This window comes from Mytilus californianus, unplaced genomic scaffold (assembly GCF_021869535.1).
Source record: "Mytilus californianus isolate M0D057914Y unplaced genomic scaffold, xbMytCali1.0.p SCAF_2, whole genome shotgun sequence".
Taxonomy (NCBI): domain Eukaryota; kingdom Metazoa; phylum Mollusca; class Bivalvia; order Mytilida; family Mytilidae; genus Mytilus; species Mytilus californianus.
In genome coordinates this window covers 24,289,420-24,295,470 of record NW_026262668.1, presented here as the reverse complement: position 1 = coordinate 24,295,470, position 6,051 = coordinate 24,289,420, and the positions used below count along the sequence as shown (strand labels likewise).

Sequence of the window (6,051 nt, the reverse complement as noted above, 5' to 3'; positions counted from 1 at the left end):
ATAAAAAGTAAATAACTCATCGTGAATATGAATCAAATACAATCATCATAGATACCAGGCTAAAAATTGTGTACACCAGACGTGCATTTCGTCTACAAAAGACTTACAAGTGACGCTCGAATTAAAAAAGTTAAAATGGCAAAATAAAGTACGACGCTGACGAGCATTGAGGACCCAAAATTCCAATAAGTTGATGTCGGGAAAAATAAAACAATGTTAAAGGAACCATACTGACATCACAAAGGGACGTTCGAGAATAAACGAAAATGTAGAGATGGAAATGGATTGGTCATGAAAAGACAAATGAACATTACAAAAGTGACACTGAGACGGACTCCAACTGAAAAGACTAAAAGAAACCTGGAGAAAAACAGTGGAAATGAAGTAGATGGTGATTTCTTTGTATGAAACAGAGCAGAGAGGTATGCAGAGAGCTGGTATTGGGCTTATGTACTCTAAATCACGAAGAGCATTTACCATTAAATATGTAAGAACAGGAACCAGACAACACTTAAAGACAATGCAGAGAAGAACACTTTAATCAAACTTGAAGTGCAATGTATTGACCAGTTAGCATATATAAGAATCTTCAAGATAAATTATATACTAATATCATATATATGTAGCCTGCAAAATGTTGACTGACTTTCGTGATATCCTTTTGGACCAATTATTAAGCAAGACAGGGCCACTGTTCTGCACCACCGGAACATCTTTTTGATTAATTGTATGAATCATTGTGGAATGAAAGGGTACATAGTAATAAATTAGTCTCAAACATTGCAAAATCTGTCTACCATCTAATAATCTAAAATAGAATATCATATTTGATAACCTTGTCATGTTTGGTTTACTTCATTTAAAACAACAAACATGTTAATTATTTAATTGATAAAAGTCATTATTTAATTAATTGAAAAGAAAACTAATCAAAACATCAGTCATTGAATGTTGAGAAAACTTCAAACAAATTAACTTATGTATTCTAACTGCTAAATAATTAACATGTGATGATTTTCAACAATTAAATGAATAAAATAAATCCCACCTTAATTTTGTTAAACATAATTAGAAATTGAAAGATCATTTATACAAGTCATATTAATAATTATTTATATTAATCGGATGCCGATTTGACCACCTAAATGCCGATTTGACTATAAATAGGTGCCGATTTGACCGGATGCCGATTTAACCAGGTGCCGATTTGACTTTTTCTTTAGGTGCCGATTTGACCGGGTGCCGATTTGACTTGTACCCGTTCGATGGAACTCAGCCAGCACAGTTTCTCCAAAGGTCAACAATATCCTCATAGTAATATTTATACTTATACTTTTTAAACGACACAAATTCGACAGCTAGTAACCTCTATCAATACCCTGTTAATTTGGTTGTGGAAGTTGAAAAGTTTGTTAATCATAGTAACTTTTGATTTTGTACATTACTTCTTTTGACTTTTACCGAAAAGGCTGACATCTGAAAAAAGTTGCTTATTATAAAAATGAGTAGATGTTTACTGATTTCCAATGAGACAATTATCCACCAGAGTGAAAATGAAGTGGTAGGAAGCAATTATAGGCCACCGTACGGCCTTCAGCAATGAGAAAAACCCATACCGTACAGTCAGCTATTAAAGGCCCCGACATTGAAAATGTTAAACAATTTAAACGAGAAAACTAACGGCCTAATTCATAACTTAACAATTATCGAAAAACAAATATGACAGGCATGAACCAACGAAAACCACTGTACAACAGGATCGTGACTTGGGAAAGACACATAAAGAATGTGGCGGTGTAAAACCATGATTGTGAGCGCTCAACCCTCCACGTAACCTGGGAGAGTGGTGTAACAGCACAACGAATGAACAAACTATTAACATCAGTTGGAATTAGCTTAACTCAAAAGATCGGTATTAGGAGGTACACAAACCACTTGCAGATACTGAAACATAGTTCAAAGCCAATTACTACTTATAAATAAATCATGTTCTCTAAGACTATGGTCTTCAGATTATTTGTGGCGTTGATATGATTTTGTACTATCTGGCATATTTAACTTAGAGCTGTAGACTCAACTTAGTTGCATGTATACATTTTATTTAATAAATAAATATACTGAAAACAAGATCTAACAGTCTATATAATTCATATTTACTAGGAAGAACACTCTGTTGAAGTTAAGAACCAGTTACATACTCCGTAATGTTGTTTAAGTCAGCCACTAAATATAACTCCGCAGATACGGATTTGTCATGTGATAAATACAAATTCGGATCTACAGGGTAGATATAGTGGAGAAAGTTACACATGCGCAGCAAGGCATCTCCAAAACTCTTCTGTCATATCCAGGACCAGAACACTTGATTCCGCCATCTTTTAGGTCGACCATGTTGCTGTAAATATATAATACGAAACTAATAATAGCGAAAACATGTAAATAAAATGTTAGATTTGTATTCTCGTCATTTATGACCTCCTTGAATCTTAAGTAGCTTGAAGATATTTTTAAATTTGGTCCTGACACATGGAATGTATGATTTCAAGCGTGTGACTGAAAGGTCGTAAAAAGTGTCAAGCGTCTAGCAAACGTTTTATGATAAATGTACACATTATTGTAGATTAGTGAGTTTACATAGAAATATACCGTCATAAAACAAGGCAATGTCAACACAATAAAACTGCAACATAGAGTAACAAGGTTGTAAAACACCGATAATTTTATATAGGGGTCGACTTCGAGGAGACTAACACTCTTGAACTTCATATTGCTTGTTCAAACAAGACTTATATTAAATTTAATCCCAAACTTTGTCCTGTCTTATATTCCGTTTTATATCATTTTTCTTAAGAATGGGTGTCACTACTTGAGACTTTGGATATGAGCATGGCTTATATAGGCCAAATAAATAATAACACTGTACAATTACTTCACGGAAAGTAAAGTCTTTACACTTCAAATTTTACAACGTTTAAATTTCTTCAGTACGCTGTCTACATTCTGCAAGCCGTGCGTAAAGTGGTCTTTCTAAAATGATTTAGATTTTTGTGTGATCTGTTTGGTGCCTTTATTATTCCACTGATAAAGATAAAAAAAAATGGAAGGGTCGAGTACTGCCACCAGTAGTGTAACACTATGTCTGGAACATCCGGTCAGACATATTTAATATATCAAAAAGATACAAGGAATACCCCAAAAATGTATTGGGCAAAACAATTGGCCTTACCAACAACTGGTCGTCCTAAAGAGTGACATTCGTTTAGAATAAAAACCTCAAGTCAACATCAGGAAAGACAGGAACACAACAAAAGAATAAAATCCCTAAGTCAACATCCGGATAGTGACAGCAAAACAACAACAGAAGAAACCCTCCAAATCAACATTCGTATTTCAATAAAAGACAAAAGTCGAAAAAGATACTATATACGGATCGTTGAGTCATATAGAAAAATGTTTAATTCATTATGATTTCTGTAACATTAAATCAATGTAGTTTCCCCTACTTTTCTTCAATACAATAGTTTAAGGCTAGATAAGGGCATTTAGATCAGTTCCCATCTTTTATTAGTGCTGTTTCTGAGAAGTGAACACCACTTTTCCTTTTCAAGGCCGATAACCTCACTTGGCTTTTTTGAAGAAAAAAAGACAATTTAAATAATACGTACGGTAAATCACAAAGTTTACAAAATTTTGCTCTAGGATAATTTATATATGGTTCTGAATATTTGTCATACTTTCAAATATTGTGACATAACACATTTCTTTAAACGCTGTCGTGATTAACTGTCATTGCTGGTTTTATATTTTCAACGTGTATGAATTTGTAAAATATTACAATAAAATGTACAAAACGTGTCGGATATCCTCGGGCATTTACCACATAGCAAAATTCACTTTTATACTAAAAAAAATTCCAATTATATATCACATCTACTGGTCCATAATTCTTAATAATTTATGTAATATTGCTTTGTAATATTTTTCAAAGCTATAAGGCATTTGTCTTAGTTCTTCGCTGTGTCATTTCCTTTCTTCAAACGAGACTATCATTGCGGTAGGACTACTAGTATCAAGACTTGCTTTAAAACGTTTTAAATTGATATTCTTTAAAAAAAAAAAAAACTAAAAAATCAAACAAACCTTCAAATATAGAATATGCCAGCATGCAAATTTGCAAATATCGATATTAACGACCTGAATTTATATTAAAAACGTACTTGGTAAAACCTAAAGGGTCAGATTGTAAACATTGAAATGAATGTCTTTGTTTGAAGCGTTTACGCATAAACTTTAAATCAAAGTTAAAGAGGTCTACAAAAATAAATTAAGATATTATAGAGATTAATGCATCTGGATATTTTTTTATTTGTGTAATGTGTTCGTACTCCGTGGCACGTAAAAACATTAATGACCTATATCTAAAATGCATCTGTTAGTGTTAATTTCATTGCTGTCAGTGTTGATTTCAATCTCAGCAACTCGCAGCATGTAACCAACTATCATATGTAATATTATATGTTTGTTTCTTATGAAATATTAATGGACATTTGCCAAACTTATCATTCAAAGAATCTAGAAAATGATTTAACAATCTATCTAGAAAATCTGTTTTTTTGAAGTGGTAAGTTGTTTAAGATGCATTGCGAATAATTAGCTATTTCAGTAGTTTCAAAATATTATGTATTCTTAATCTAATCACCGAAAGACTGCTTAAAGTGTTTACAGAAATAACCTGCAATATTTTGGAAATATTTTATATCTACCTTTCAATCGTACAACTTTGTATATTTTTCTTAAATAGAATACTCGAAACAGATAACTAGAATACTCGAAACAGATGAGAAAAAATAAACATGAAAAATTACAAAGAAACATAAACGTCAGTGAAAGATTTACGAGTTTGATTACAATTCCTTTACTAATAGACACAAATTGTTGCATTTTCGTTTCTGAGAAGATTGGACAAGTTATACCTGGAAACCTTGTGCAACCAGTAACCCTGCATACTTTGTAAACGATTTTATTCTCAATTGATATTTTGTCAAAAGGACTATTAAGCCCACTTGTCACTGACGCAATTTTCTGTTTCATAAAGTTCTGAATCAATTTTGATGAAGTTCTTGATCAATTTTTGACAGTGACAATGGCCGAAGAAAAGTTGATGGAATAGTATTTTATTCTTTTGCATCGTGTAGAGAGAGTGCCACGCTCTCTGCACGTTAAAACCCCTTGCAACAACTATTTGAGGATTCCGTAGGTGGCCTGTTGCAAAGCAAAATGTCTGTCCCTATCGAATATACCCTCATTTTTCAGGTCCAGTAAAAAAAAAATCCCCGAATTCACCCCGAACGGTCTCTATTACAAGACCTACCATTGTATTTATTGTTAATTTGTTCTCGTCCTGAGCATGCATGACATACTTGCCACTGGACGATATGCAACCAACAATCAATCAATCGATCAATCTATTTACCTATCTTCTTTCCCGTTCTCCTTCTTTTAGCAGTTATGCATAACAGATACTAATGTAAGAACTCGATGCTAATTAAATGTGCGGTCATTCTCAGTGAGTGGTCAGGAGCTATCTTATCTCCCTCATTAAATTTATATATGTATATGTATATACACATCACTGACTTTTAAAATGTTTAGGATTGGACGTCCTTGATGAAGATGAATCCAAAAAGTGCTTCAGAAGCACGAAATTATAAAGTGCTGTTTTCATTTCTCTGTTTTCTCAAAAGTCATTCTAGATTCCTTTGACAAAAAAATGTATAGTGTCAATAGAGTTCTTTGACAAAGTTGTATATGACACAGTGTTAACAGGGCTTTAAGTGTTTGACAACAAATTCAAGGTAGATTCGGCAAATTGAGTTGACCAAGACGAATTGAAATTGAAATTTGCACTAGCAAAACGGGGTTATATTTCAATAGGATATAATTTATGCCGTTCAACAGGTAAAATACGGATTTTCAAAGTGTTGTTGCAAAAGTTCTTTTACATGGCACCCTCCAAACATATATCGTCGGATTTGATGTCTCAATTTCGAC

The 6,051-nt window shown here is 32.9% G+C and overlaps 1 long non-coding RNA gene across 1 annotated transcript; it reads right to left on the bottom strand.

Annotated features, from left to right (window-relative positions):
- Window positions 1–2,082: 2,082 nt before the first annotated feature.
- Window positions 2,083–5,600, bottom strand: LOC127729545 (uncharacterized). The gene is made up of 2 exons (XR_007994692.1): window positions 5,474–5,600; window positions 2,083–2,395 (listed from the first exon to the last, which is right to left on the bottom strand). It is a non-coding gene; the product is annotated as an uncharacterized LOC127729545 (long non-coding RNA).
- Window positions 5,601–6,051: the final 451 nt, after the last annotated feature.